Source organism: Malus sylvestris, chromosome 13 (assembly GCF_916048215.2).
Source record: "Malus sylvestris chromosome 13, drMalSylv7.2, whole genome shotgun sequence".
In the NCBI taxonomy this organism is placed as follows: Eukaryota; Viridiplantae; Streptophyta; class Magnoliopsida; order Rosales; family Rosaceae; genus Malus; species Malus sylvestris.
The window spans coordinates 20,369,764-20,385,085 of NC_062272.1; the positions used below are offsets into that span (position 1 = coordinate 20,369,764).

The following is a 15,322-nucleotide window of genomic DNA, read 5'->3' on the forward strand; positions in this document are numbered from 1 at the left end:
ACTTATTTTTTTGGGTAATTCTCAGTTTACTACTTTTAGGCAATCTCCAATTGAGAGGGCTAAATGTCTAAAAACCAAAAAATGACCTGATTTACCTAGAAACTCATCTCCAACTGAAGACTAGGCTATAATTCTATGGAACTCACAAGGCTATTATTTGGCTAAAGAGGCATCAGGTTGGCCAAATATAGCCCATTCTTAGCCTTTTTTTGGAGTCGAGCTCCTCAGTTGCAATGATTGATTTAAATTCAATAGCTAGATGTGAAAATATCCAAAGGTAGTTTAATTAAATTAACTAATAAATTTAAAGTATAAACTTAAAACTAATACATTGTTGAGGGGGCTAAATAGCCCCTTCGATTGGAGATGGTAACGAGTATGACCTGATACTATTCATTTAAAAATAATATTTTGCAGGGCTACAATTCTAGACGGGCTATGTTTAGCCCTTTCGGTTGGAGATGGTCTTAAGTTGATTGATTTTCAACATTTCATACATAAAGTTTATTCACCCCAATATGATACCTAGAGTGATAATTCTGAGACACTTTCATATATCCGTTAAGCTTTCTGTTAAAATAGCTGTTAACTTGCGACGTGGAGCCCTAAAGTGATAATTCTAAGATACTTTCATACATCCGTTAAACCTTCAGTTAAAATAGCTGTTAACATGTGACGTGAAACCCCCGTGGACAATAACTTGGCACCGCAAAGCCCATGGATATTAAAAAATTAGAAAAATTTTAAATTTAAAAGTTAGCCTAGTATACACATTAGCATACCCAACAAACCCAGCAAAACACAATTTCTCTTTGGATATATTGTGCAAGAGTGGAAAGTCGTGGAAGGCTGTGAAGTTGTATAAGGAGATGAAGAGTAAAGGGATCAAACTGGATGTGGTGACGTGTAATACAATTATTCGTGCCATTGGTCTCTCTGACGATGTTAATTTTTCAGATCGACTGTTGAGGGAGATGAAGGAATTGGGTGCGAACCCAATGTTGGGACGTATAATACAGTTGTGAAGCTTTTGCGCGAGAATGGGAGATGTAAGGAGGCATTCTCAGGGCTTTATCAAATGCCGAAGTTGGGTTGTGTGCCAGATGTGATCAAGTATCAGTGCATTTTTAAGCATCTAGAAAAGCCAAATGAGATTCTTAGATTGTTTGATAGGATGATTGAAAGTAGGGTTAATAAAATTTTACGGGATAATTTTTCATTGTATTACTTCCTTGAAATATATACATATACAATCCTTGTTCTATATGGAAACAATATTCAATAAAGGACACAACTATAAATCCTTCCTAATAAAGGACTCCTAATATTTACAATATATTTACATACTTATTTTTAATAACTCACATTTACAATCCCCCTCAAGTTGGTGCATAGATATCACGCATGTCCAACTTGACAAGTGAGTCATCAAACTTTCGACTACACACTGCATGAGTAAGAACATCCACAAGTTGCTCATCTGAATCCACAAACGGTATTGATACAATCTTCTTTTCAAGCTTATCTTTGATAAAATGTTGATCAACCTCTACATGCTTCGTTTTATCATGATGTACTGGATTATTAGCTATATCTCTTGCTGACTTGTTATCACAATACAACTTCATGGTATTTTTCGGCTTAAACCCAAGTCCCCAAATAAGTTTCCGTAGCCAAAGGATTTCACAGATTCCTTGAGCCATACCTCTCAGCTAAAGATCGTGACACCACCTTCTATTTTTTACTTCGCCATGTCACCAAATTCCCTCAAACAAAGGTAAAGTGTCGAGACTTCGACCGTCTATAAGTTACATCACCTGCCTAATTTGCATCAGTAAACCCTTCAATCCTCAAATGCCCCTATTTCCATACAAGACTCATTTTCCAGGTGCTGACTTCAAGTATGCCAAGATATGCATAACATCATCCATATGATCCACACTCGGTGAATGCATGAACTGACTCACAACACTCACAGCATAGGCAATATCAGGACGAGTATGAGCCAAATAAATTAGTCTCCCTACAAGCCTCTGATATCTACCTTTATCAACCGGTTTCTGATTCAGATCCAAACACAAATAATGCTTCTCAACAATAGGGGTCTCTACTGGCTTACACCCCAACATACCAGTTTCTTTTAATAAATCCAGTACATACTTACGTTGAGACAAGAAGGACGACTGAGCAACTTCAACTCCCAGAAAATACTTCAAATCGCCTAAGTCCTTCATCTCGAATTCGGCCGCAAGGTTTCCTTGCAACTTGGACATCTTGTCAACGCCGTCTCCTATTATAATCATGTCATCTACATAGATAATTAAGGTTGTCACTTTACTCTGTCTACGCATCACAAATAAAGTATGATTAGAATGACTCTGACAATATCCATTCCTTTTCATGACTTGAGTAAATCTATCAAACCATGCACGAGGCTATTGCTTAAGTCGATAGAGTGACTTATGCAACTGACATACTCCAGTGTTCCCACCATTGCTATAGCCAGATGGAAAATCCATATACACTTCTTCCTCCAAATTCCCATGGAGAAACACATTTTTCACATCAAACTGTTTTAATGGCCAATCCATATTTGCAGCTAAAGAGATAAGAACACGTACCGTATTCATCTTGGCAACTGGGGAGAAAGTCCCCTGGTAATCCACCCCATATGTTTAGGTATACCCTTTAGCCACCAACCTTGCTTTGTATCTGTCTAATGTTCCATCAACCTTATATTTAACTATAAATACCCACTAACATCCCACTACCTTCTTTCCTACGGGTAGCATCATCACCTCCTAAGTATTATTTTTCTGCAATGCCAACATCTCCTCATCCATTGCTTTTGCCCACTTTGGATCTTTTAAAGCTTCCTCCACTCGAGTTGGTACCTGAATAGACTCCATATTACTCACCAATGTCTGACACTCTGGTGCAAGCTTATTGCATGATACATAGTTGGCTATCAGATACTTTACCTTCCCTTTAGGAGAAAACCTATTAGAAGGCCCACCTCGATTTTGTCTTGGTGGCAATTTATAAGTACTCACATTATTACTCGGATTAGTTACACAATCATTCTACGATACTTACCTCAAGCATATTCAGATAGGATGTATTGAGCAACATTTCAGAACTAGAGAGAGAGGGTGTATTGGGCTCGGCAAAGGGCTGCTGAACAACAAGGTTGTTCTCGGCAGTAGCTGGCTGAGACTCTCATATAGGTTCAGTCAGAATCGGCCGAACATCAGCCATGGCACCTCCGGCCGAATGGTTTATACACTCGATACCCACTGTACATTCGGCACCAACCAACCAACTCAGATTACCAACAGTGTTTTCCCCTTGGTGATTTGAAGTTGAAGGTACGGAAGTGTAGAAATATTTCGTTTCAGAGAAGGTCACATCCATAGTTACATACATATGTTGAGTCTCAGGAAGGTAACATTTATACCCTTTTTGGTGAGACGAGAAGCCCACAAAGACACACCGTAGTGCTCACGGATCCAATTTACTACGATGTATTTTTTGAATAGGAACATAAGCCACACAACCAAATACTCGAAGGGTGAGAGTATTACTTGATACCACTAGAGCATGTTGAGTGAGGACTTGAAGAGGTGTTTGAAACCCAACCCTCCGAGAAGGCATACGATTAATGACATACAAAGCATAGGTAACAGTTTTAGGCAAAAAACGTTAAGGAACCGAGGCCCCAAGGAGCAAGGCACGTGCTGTTTCCAAAATGTGGCAATTTTTACGCTTTGCAACCCCATTTTGTTGTGGGGTATGCAGACACGTGGTTTCATGGAGAATCCCTTAATCACGGAGAAACTCTGACAACTAAAAAATTGATGTATTCTCCTCCATTATCAGAATGTAACACTTTAATAACTGAAGAATATTGCGTTGAATCATCTGAGCAAATGACCAAAATATTGCACTAACATCACTTTTATTTTTCAACACATAAAGCCATGTCATAGTAGTGCAATCATCAACAAATGTAACAAACCACCTAAATCCTTAAGAAGTAGCAACTGGAGAAGGCGCCCAAATATCGGAATGTACAAGATTAAAAGGAAGAGGTTTTTTATTCATATTAGGCGGAAATGAAGCACAATGGCTTTTAACAAGAATACATACTTCACAATGTAAGTCTGATTCATTTATTCCACTAAATAAACTAGGCAACATAAGTCTTAAATATCTAAAAGATGCATGGCCTAATCGACAATGCAATAACCATACTTCTTGTAAATTACTATCACAGAACACTCGGACTGCATGAGCTCTACCAGGAACGACATCATCCATATAGTACAACCCCTCTCTCCCAATTATCTCCTTGGTTTGAATATCCTGAAGTAGACAAAAGGACGGATACATTAGAACAAGACAATCTAATTGTTCAGTAACTTGTGGTATGGAAAGTAAATGATGTGATAAAGATGGAACAAGTAAACATCGGTGTAAAGGGAGAAAAACTGTGAGATACACGACAACAACACCAACAACAGGTGCACGAGTACCATTAGCAGTTGCAATATATTCCTGTGAGATGTTGTCATACATTGAAACATATTATTATCGTATGTCATATGATTCGTTCCACCAGAGTCCAGAATCCAACCTGTATGATGCTCAGTATTGGAGGCCAAAAAAACATGCCCTACAGTATCCGCGGTGGAGGACGAGTCACCATGGGTAGGACGAGTCAACAAAGTTTGACTTGGGTCAATGGAGGTAGTCTTGGCCTCCTTAGCTTTTGGTAGAGCAGTAGCTAAGGAGGCATAACCTCCATTATTTCCCACACTCACACGCTTCTTTGCACACAACTTCTTCTTCAATTTTGGAAACCAATCAGGTACCCCATGCTTGGCAAAACATGTATCCTCAGTATGATGGGTTTGTCCACATAAAGTACACTTTAAATCATCTTTATTTTCTCGGGTAAAGGCATGAGAATTTAAAGAGTGATTAGAAGGATTATTAGGACGAAAGGTAGCAGTTGGCCGAAAAACTATGGCCATGGACAGCAGCCCTCCTTGGTTGTTACTCCCACCCATCATAGTGGCATGTCGTTGTGCTTCATGCCAAACATCAGAAAACACCTCCTCAACAGATGGTAAGGGTTAAGTATGTTGATGCACAAAACCGGAGGGGTCTTGGAACAACGTAAATCTGACCGTGAATCTGCAAGAAAGTAAATAACACAAGATGTATCGTGGTTCACCCCAATGTTTGGGCTACGTCCACACTGATTATTTTATTTCTCTGATAAGTGAGGGGAGTGAGGGAGAGAGTTTCTGAGGGTGAGAGAACTCTTCCCATGGCCTAAGAAATGGCCTTTGAGGGTGAGAGTGAGGCCTTCTCTAATTGTGAAGGTGAGGGGCCCTTTTATAGAATAAGGACCCCTCACTTATTACATATTTGCCCATTCTTTTATCACATAATTACATTTAAGTCCCTGAGTATTTGTACGAGATCTAAATACAAGGCCCTAAATATGGTATAAACAGTAGTCCCCCAAGTTTTCAGTCAAGAAAGTCTTTTGGCTGGAGACTTGAAATTCAGTCCATGTGTGGGCCGAAGTAACTAGATGTTGTCTTGAACTGATGTTCGATATGAGGCGGTGCTCAATCTAAAATGATGCTCAACTAGAAGTAGCACATGCTGCGAGGCTGCTCGGCTCGTGGCTTATGTTGCCTTGGTTGGCTTGGCTTGTGGCGTTGAATGTGAGGGAGTCCTTTTTATAGAATAAAGGCTCGCTCCTCAATACATGAGTGATGTGCTAGAGTTGATGCTTTCTAATGATGGTGAGGGAGTCCCTTTTATAAAATAAGGGCTCGCTCCTCAGTACATGAATAATGGGTTAGGAGTGATGCTCGTGGCGATACGGTTGCTCAGTTGGCGGCGATGCTCTCTAATGAAGGTGAGGGAGTCCCTTTTATAAAATAAGGGCTCGCTCCTCAATACATAAATATAGGCTAGAGTTGATGCTCGCGGCGAGGCGGTTGCTCAGTAGGCGGCGATGCTCTCTAATGATGGTGAGGGAGTCCCTTTTATAGAATAAGGGTCCGCTCCTCAATACATAAATACGGGCTAGAGTTGATGCTCTCTAATGGTGGTGAGGGAGTCCCTTTTATAGAATAAGGGTTTGTTCCTCAATACATGAATGATGGGCTAAAGTCCCCCAAGTATTTTTCATGAGGCCCAGTTGAGGCCCGATATATGGTACATAATGTAGTCCCCCAAGTCTTCGGTCAATAGAGTCTGTTGGCTGGAGACTTTAAATTGAATCCATGTATGGGCTGAAGTGGCGATTGTTCGGAGGCGGTATTTGTATACCATGCACTGAAGCTTTGTAGGTAAAGCTTTGTAAGTGAAGCTTTGAAGCTGGAGCTTTGTAAATGAAGCTTTGAAGCTGGAGCTTTGTAAATGAAGCTTTTGAAGCTAGAGCTTTGTAAATGAAGCTTTTGAAGCTAGAGCTTTTGTAAATGAAGCTTTTGAAGCTAGAGCTGTGTAAATGAAGCTTTCGAAGCTAGAGCTTTTATAAGTGAAGCTTTTGAAGTTGATTGACATAAGTGATGCTTATGAATGTTTTTGTTGATTGACATGAGTGATGCTCATGGATGTTGACATGAGTTATGCTTATGCATGTTGACATGAGTGATGCTCATGAATGTTTATGTATGATTGATATGTAAATAACACAAGATGTATCGTGGTTCACCCTAAGGTTTGGGCTACATCCACACTGATTATGTATTTATTTGAGGGCAAGAGAGCTCTGAGAGTGAGAGCTTTAAGAAGGGGTGAGAGGGCCTAGGAATTGGCCTCTGAGGATGAGAATGAGCCTCCCCTAATTGTGAGGGTGAAGGGTCCTTTTATAGAATAAAGACTCTTTACTTATTACATATTTGCCCCTTCCTTTATCACATAATTACATTTAAGTCCCTTGAGTATTTGTACGAGATCTAAATATGAGGCCCTAAATATGGTATAAACAGTAGTCCCCAAGTCTTCAATCAAGAGAGTATTTTGGCTGGAGAGTTGAAATTCAGTCCATGTGTGGGCCGAAGTAACTATATGGTGTCTTGAACTGATGCTCGATGTGAAGCAATGCTCAATCTTGAAAAGATGCTCGACTAGAAATAGCACATGCTGTGAGGCTGCGAGGCTCGTGGCTTATGTTGCCTTGGTTGGCTCGGCTTTGTGGCGTTTAAAGGTGAGAGAGTCATTTTTATAGAATAAGGGCTCACTCCTCAATACATGAATGATGGGCTAGAGTTGATGCTCTCTAATGATGGTGAGGGAGTCCCTTTTATAAAATAAGGGCTCGCTCCTCGGTACATAAATAATGGGTTAGGAGTGATGCTCGCGGCGAGGCGGTTGCTTAACTGGCGACGTTGCTCTCTAATGATGGTGAGGGAGTCCCTTTTATAAAATAAGGGATCGCTCCTCAATACATGAACAATGGGTGCTCTCTAATGAAAGTGAGGGAGTCCCTTTTATAGAATAAGGGCTCGCTCCTCAATACATAAGTAATGGGCTAAGTCCCCTAAGTATTTTTCATGAGGCCCAGTTGAGGCCCAATATATGGTACATAATGTAGTCCCCCAAGTCTTCGGTCAATAGAGTCTGTTGGCTGGAGACTTCAAATTGAATCCATGTATGGGCCGAAGTGGCGGTTGTTCGGAGGCGGTATTTGTATACCCTGCACTAAAGCTTTGTAGGTGAAGCTTTGTAGGTGAATCTTTGCAAGTGAAACTTTGAAGCTAGAGCTCGTAAATGAAGCTTTTGAAGCTAGAGCTCTGTAGCTCTGTAAATGAAGCTTTTGAAGCTTTTTGACATGAGTGATGCTCATGAATGTTTATGTTGATTGACATGAGTGATGCTCATGGATGTTGTCATGAGTGATGCTTATGAATGTTAACATGAGTGATGCTCATGAATGTTTATGTATGATTGTCATGAGTGATGCTCATGAATGTTTATGTATGAATGACATGAGTAATGCTTATGTATGTTTTGAAGTACTTGGCGTACTTTTGATCACCTGGTTGGTGGCATGAAGGAGAGTACGGGTTGTACATTTCATCACCTGGTTGGTGGCATGAATGGCTAGTTGCCAAATGATATTAGAGTACGGGTTGTACATTTCATCACCTGGTCGGTGGTAATAGCGGCAGGTTGCCGAATAATTTTTGGAGTATTGGGCGTACTTTTGGTCACCTGGTTGGTGGTGATAGCGGTAGGTTGCCGAATAATTATGAAGTATTGGGCGTACTTTTGATCGCCTGGTTGGAGATATTTTAGGCTTATGGGCCTTCGCCCTCTACACAACATTCCAGCCCATTTATTTTGGGCTTTGCCGTTTTTTTTTTAGTTACCCTCTGATGGGGGTTTATACATATGTCTCCGAAAGATAGGAAAAATAAATTACATCATTCAAAAAATCAATAAAGCAGTATGCGTTGCTTTTGCTTTTGCTTTTGTTTTTTTTGCTTCGCTTTTGTGAGGGTGATGGAGCTGTCTGATGGCCTTTCTTTTCTTTTTGTTGTATAAGTGCGACAAAGCATGGTAACACATGTGAAGAGTTATCCCCTTTGTCCAAGTGGGTTGTTGAAGATAACCCATCCTGATTGCAGCACCACAAGCCTGCACCTTGGCAGCATAAGTATGCCTTTTTCCATGTGGTCGACAAAAACAAAAGTAACTCATGACCCAAAAGACATCTGCTGGCGGTCAATATAATCAGATGCTCCAGCTTATATTTTAAATCCACCTCACCCCTGTCTCCCAACTTGGAAAAGTAATCCTCTGCTTCTGTAACCATCTGATCCACATGTCTTCCAGTTCATGGGATCTGGTGTGTTGGCTGCCATGCGTACATCCTGGTGGCTGTAAAATTTAGTGCTCCAATGACCCAAAATCTTCGAGCAACTCAGAATGATGGGCTTGATAAGCAGTTTAACTCATGTATCATGCCAATAACACAATGCACTGCTGCATTTTTAGAGAGAGAAGTCGAAGGTCTTCTTGAGATTTGATCGAATACTCCATCGCAGTCTCAGCCTCTCAAGGTCTCTAGAGCAGGATTTCTCTTGAGTCGAGTTGCGATCTTAGCTTCGCCTTGTATCTATTCTCGGCTTCAAGAACTGGTCGGAGAATGGGAAGGGAGACGTGGGACAGACGGCGGGTGAGCTGCTTCATGGTGTTTGCTGATGTACGGACGGTGGCAAATCGAATGGTGTAAGTGAAGCTGAGGGACCTGAGGGAGGTCTGTTGCTTCTTGAGCATAAAAAATCCAACTGGACAGTGCCTACTAGAAAGAGTCACCAACAGACGGCTTTTGAAGCAGAAGACGAAAAAAAAATCGAGTTTATGGGCCTTTCAAAATCTGATTCTGGCCACCCAAGTCAAGGAATCGAAGCCTCTCCATAGCCATAAGCCTAATCTACGTATCCGCCCAGTGCTCCTTTGGAATCCTCCCTTTCCCACTCTCCACAGGCTCCTGCAGCAACACACATGCCGATTCCGGATCCTCTGCATACGCCGAGAGCCCAGGATTGACCCGCATCGACACCAACCCATCATTTTCAAAATCAAATGTGGCACCATTACCGCCGTCGACTATGTACTTGAATACATGGATCTGACGCCCTGTACTCCCGCCGTCGATGACAATCTCGTACGGTTTCGTACCACAATTTCTCCAGATTCACGTGGAAATGAGAAGGTAGCATACTGTGAGGACGAGTGCGATGACGACTGAGGCGATGATTAAGAGGCTCGATCTGGGGTTTCCTTTCAGACTCACGGCGAAGCTCCGGGGTTTCTTAAACCGGGCTGAACCTGACTCCCTATTAGAGACACAGATGGAGCATAAACCAGCGCCGTGGTTTTAGTTTCAAGATCGGGCTTGGTGTAAGGATCTCGGGACCTGGGTGGATGGCATCGAGGAGGGAGGTGAGAGAGCGATGGTTACGACGATGTCGTTGATGGCGACTGCGGTGGAAGAAGCAGCGGACGTAGCTATGGAAGCAAGCGATGGTGAAGACTACGTCGAAGAGAATGACAACTAAGCAGAGGCAGAGGAGGAGCAGCAGCTATGGAAGGGGAAAACGAAGAAAATGAGCTGTAACATCTTCAACGAAATACTGAGGCACTCGCAGTTGGGAGATCTTTGGGGCAAACAGCTGTCGCAGCTCTTCTTAATGCAGAGGTGGTAGTGGTTTCTCCTCCTCTGATGGTGGATTGAATGATAGATTTGATTATCCTTCCTTCGACTTTGACCCCGTCGACATCAGAGGGAAAGCCTACGACTGACTAGATGGATATGGGCCTCAACTTCGTGGGCTGTCATGGTAGTATCCTCCGTTATGGGCATAGCAGTGGTTCATATCACAGATTGAAAAGATGGCAACAGCTTTGTAAATTCGAAGTTTGAGAGAGAGAGAAAGAGTTCTGTGTCTGTGTCTTTGTGTGGGTTTTTGCAGATTCATGGCGGAGGTGAAAAATTGAGAGAGAACTGACATAACTTTTTGTATCGTTTCCCACAGACGGCGCTAAATGTTGATGCAAATAACCGGAGGGGTCTTGGAACAACGTAAATCTGACCGTGAATCTGCAAGAAAGTAAATAACACAAGATGTATCGTGGTTCACCCCAATGTTTGGGCTACGTCCACACTGATTATTGTATTTCTCTGAGAAGTGAGGGGAGTGAGGGAGAAAGCTTCTGAGGGTGAGAGAACTCTTCCCATGGCCTAAGAAATGGCCTCTGAGGGTAAGAGTGAGGCCTCCCCTAATTGTGAGGGTGAGGGGTCTTTTTATAGAATAAGGACTCCTCACTTATTACATATTTGCCCCTTCCTTTATCACATAATTACATTTAAGTCCCCAAGTATTTGTACGAAATCTAAATACGATGCCCTAAATATGGTATAAACAAAGTACATAGAATATCACTACGTACTTTATCAAAGATATCATCCAAACTTGCCAAAAAAGCATACACACGATCAATTTGAATTTCTTCTCGAAGGGTCTTGAGATCTGTAGCACACTCTATCTTGATTGGTCTTCTTTGATCTAACTCCTGCTAAACGGACTTGAGGTCAGCGTAATACATACCAACCGACCGACCCTCTTGACAGAGTATGAAAGATTTAACCTTCAATTCATAAATTTGAAAAATATCCGAACCATCATAGTAGGTCTGAGCCACCTCTTCCCAAACTTCTTTACCAGTACGCAGGTGAATAAAAAATCCCATGATAGTGAGTTCCATGGAATTGATCAACCACCCTTTTACTATTGCATTCATTGTCTCCCACGTCTCATACTTAGCAGGCTCTTTGGTACTCCCTGTCACAAAGCCTTTCGTATCGCATCCAGCGATGTGCATCTCTAAAACTTTCAACCAAAAAGGATAATTCGATCCATTTAGCTTCATGGTGTTTGGTACAGCAAACGCATCATTCTGAATAACAACAAGATTCAATACTAGATTATTGGTTGGGTTACAAACACTTCCCTCCAATTTCAAAATCCCGTTATCCTCCAAAGACGCCATTCTGTCTTACAAGAAACTACACAGCAGATCAGCACATCCACGGGGATACTTTGACACAGCAATACTCCTACTCACACACGGTAATATCTCACACACACACACACACGCAGCCTGATGTTCTGCAAGGGAATTGCAGAAAAAAATAGTCGGCTGTGCACAGCAGCGGAAGAAAAATATTTTAGGGTTACGGCAACCTAGGCTCGGATGCCAAATAGAATTTTACGGGATAATTTTTCATTGTATTACTTCCTTGAAATATATACATATACAATCCTTGTTCTATATGGAAACAATAATGAATAAAGGACATAACTATAAATCCTTCCAAATAAAGGACTCCTAATATTTACAATATATTTACATACTTATTTTAATAACTCACGTTTACAGGGTTCAGCCAAGGATGTACACTTTCGTGATGCTTATGAAGAAGTTTGGGATATGGGGATTCTTGAGACCAATGTGTCTCTTATGGAATAGGATGGAAACACTTGGGGTGTAGTCCTGCTGGGTCTGCTTGCAATGCTTTAATCGATGCTCTGGTGGAGAAAGGAATGTTAGACACGGTTCGGCAGTATGAGGAAGAGATGCTAGGAAGGGGTCTTTCAGCTAGCTAAGCCAAGTAAGGAGTTGGGAACGAAAATGGTGAGCAGTGATGATGGGTAGTTGAAAGATGATTTGTACAGCTTCTAAATTACCGACACCCGTATCTGGAATGCATGACCATTTCCACCTACATCCTTTCTGTTGAAAAGAAAATAGTAGTAAGGGCATACCATCTGAATAACGCACTATGTACTGAATGATATGGTATATAAGGTTCACAGATAACTGCAGATCACTTGATGACCTTTTGTGCTGGGCTTGTTATAGAGCGGACACCTATTTCCTGCTCATAAGCAAACTAAATGTTGAAAACCTTTTTGATCAAGGACATTGCATACATCCAATGTACCTGAGACTACTGCTTTGCATTGAAGCTGTTAACTGCATTGGCTGTCCACACTCCTTCCAGACAATGCTTTTAATAAAACATATACACAAGTGAGAAGAAAGAGTTGGAATCCTGGAAGAAGAGTTTTGCATTGATGCCATAATCCTTCCCCTTCATGGTTCATAGCAGCTTGAAATGCAGGCAAGCAAAGATTTTTTTAATGGTGATGTAATTTCGGGGACTGGTGTGGTCGATGATGTTTCATCTTTCCCATAAAGGTATATGTATTGAGTCCTCGACCTCCAAAGTGTCAGAGTTTATTGTGGTAGTGGCGGAAAGCATTGCTGAAATTTCTATGAATGTTGGTGCTACCCTAACTCTGCCTGTGTAAGTTTATCTTACATTGCCGGTCCCAAGCCCGGATAAAGGAGGAGGGGGAGGGCGTCAGGTAGTCGACAGCCGGCACTCCATGGTTACGTCGAATCCTTATGAAAATGAATCCAGAACGAAATCGCGCTAAAGCTAGGGCGTCACCCGTAAGTGGCGCGCTGTGTGGCCCGAGCACAGTGATAAATGAGCAAGGGTCGCTGTATCTCCATTGGCACCCGGATGCAGTGTTAAATGAGCAAGGGGGCCATAGAAACTTCTTTTCGAACGACTCCACTCAAAGTTGTTTGGGAGCATATGCTCCTATCAACTTTACACGGGACACACAAAAGAAGTACTTTGATCCTATTAGATGGGGGAGGGTGAAGAAGCTAGGACAGAAGGGTAGAGTTCAAAAGAGCAAAATGCGTTTAGGAACGTGGAATATAGGAACCTTAACGGGAAAATCTATGGAAGTAGTGGAAGTTATGGTGAGGAGAAGGATAAATATTATGTGCCTACAAGAAACTAAGTGGGTTGGTCGTAAGGCAAAGGATCTAGAAAACTCAGGGTTTAAACTTTGGTATTCGGGCACAAATAGAACGAGAAACGGTGTTGGCATCATCGTGGACAAGACCTTGACACAAGATGTTGTAGATGTCAAGAGGGTAGGAGATAGAATCATGGCAATCAAGATTGTAATAGGACAAGAACTTATCAATGTGATTAGTGCGTACGCACCTCAAGTAGGGTTGGATACGAGTTTGAAGGAGAAATCTATTTATAGGAGGAGATTTAAATGGACACGTGGGCAGGGAGACAGGCAACTATGGAGGTTTTCATGGTGGCCATGGTTTTGGGGAGAGAAATGAGGATGGGGAAGCTATCTTGGATTTTGCAATGGCATATGATCTTTTCTTAGCCAACACCTTCTTTAAGAAGAGAGAAGAACATGTGATCACTTACAAGAGTGGGTCGTCAAAAACACAAATAGATTTTCTTCTAATGAGGAAAGGGGATCGTATAACTTGTAAGGATTGCAAAGTTATACCGGGAGAGAGCTTGGCTAATCAACATCGCTTGTTGGTGATGGATGTATATATCAAAAGAGTGAGAAAAAAGAACAAGACTTGGAAGTGCCCAAGGACTAGATGGTGGAATCTAAAAGAAGAAAAACAAGCCATTTTCAAAGAGAAAGTAATCACCCGTGTGTGTGGGATAGAGAGGGGGAAGCTAGCCAAATGTGGGATTCCATGGCTAGTTGTATCCGAAAAGTAGCAAAAGAGGTATTAGGAGAGTCCAAGGGTTTTGCTCCACACCAAAAGGAATCTTGGTGGTGGAATGAGGAGGTACAAACAAAGGTGAAGGCTAAGAAGGAATGTTGTAGAGCCTTTTACAAGGATATGACCGATGAAAATGGTGAAAGGTATAGAAAAGCGAAGCAAGAGGCGAAAAAAGCTGTGAGAGAAGCTAAGTTAGCGGCTTATGACGATATGTATAAGCGACTAGATACCAAAGAAAGAGAGTTGGATATCTATAAACTAGCTAGAGCAAGGGAAAAAAAGACAAGGGACCTAAACCAAGTGAGGTGCATCAAGGATGAGGATGGAAAGGTTCTTGCTACAGAGAACGCGGTCAAAGACAGATGGAGAGGTTATTTTCATAATCTTTTCAATGAAAGACATGAAAGGAGTGCTTCTTTAGGGGACTTGAGTAACTCAGAAGAGTGTAGAAACTACTCCTTTTATCGTCGAATCCGGAAGGAAGAAGTGGTTGTAGCTTTGAAGAAGATGAAGCATAGAAAAGCAGTGGGCCCAGACGATATACCGATCGAAGTGTGGAAAGTTTTGGGAGAGACAGGTATAACATGGCTCATTGACCTTTTCAATAGGATTTTGAAAACGAAGAAGATGCCAAATGAGTGGCGAACGAGCACTTTGGTGCCTATTTACAAGAATAAGGGCGACGTACAAAATTGCATGAACTATAAGGGTATTAAGCTAATGAGTCATACAATGAAGCTCTGGGAGAGAGTCATTGAGCATAAATTGAGGCAAGAGACACGGGTTTCGGACAACCAATTCGGGTTCATGCCAGGGCGCTCAACCATGGAGGCAATCTATCTTTTACGAAGATTGATGGAAAGATATAGAGATGGGAAAAAGGATTTACACATGATCTTTATAGATTTGGAAAAAGCGTATGATAGGGTCCCAAGAGACATTCTTTGGAGGATTTTAGAGAAGAAAGGAGTACGAGTAGCATATATACAAGCTATAAAGGATATGTATGAAGGAGCAAAGACTGCCGTAAGAACTCATGAAGGACAAACCGAAAGCTTTCCCATAACTGTAGGATTACATCAAGGCTCATCCTTAAGTCCTTACCTTTTTGCGTTGATAATGGATGAGTTAACAGGACATATTCAAGATGATA

The 15,322-nt window shown here is 41.7% G+C and overlaps 1 pseudogene; it reads left to right on the forward strand.

Annotated features, from left to right (window-relative positions):
- The first annotated feature begins 366 nt into the window (after window positions 1-366).
- On the forward strand, window positions 367-12,203 carry LOC126595337 (pentatricopeptide repeat-containing protein At1g80550, mitochondrial-like; annotated as a pseudogene).
- The last annotated feature ends 3,119 nt before the right edge of the window (window positions 12,204-15,322 follow it).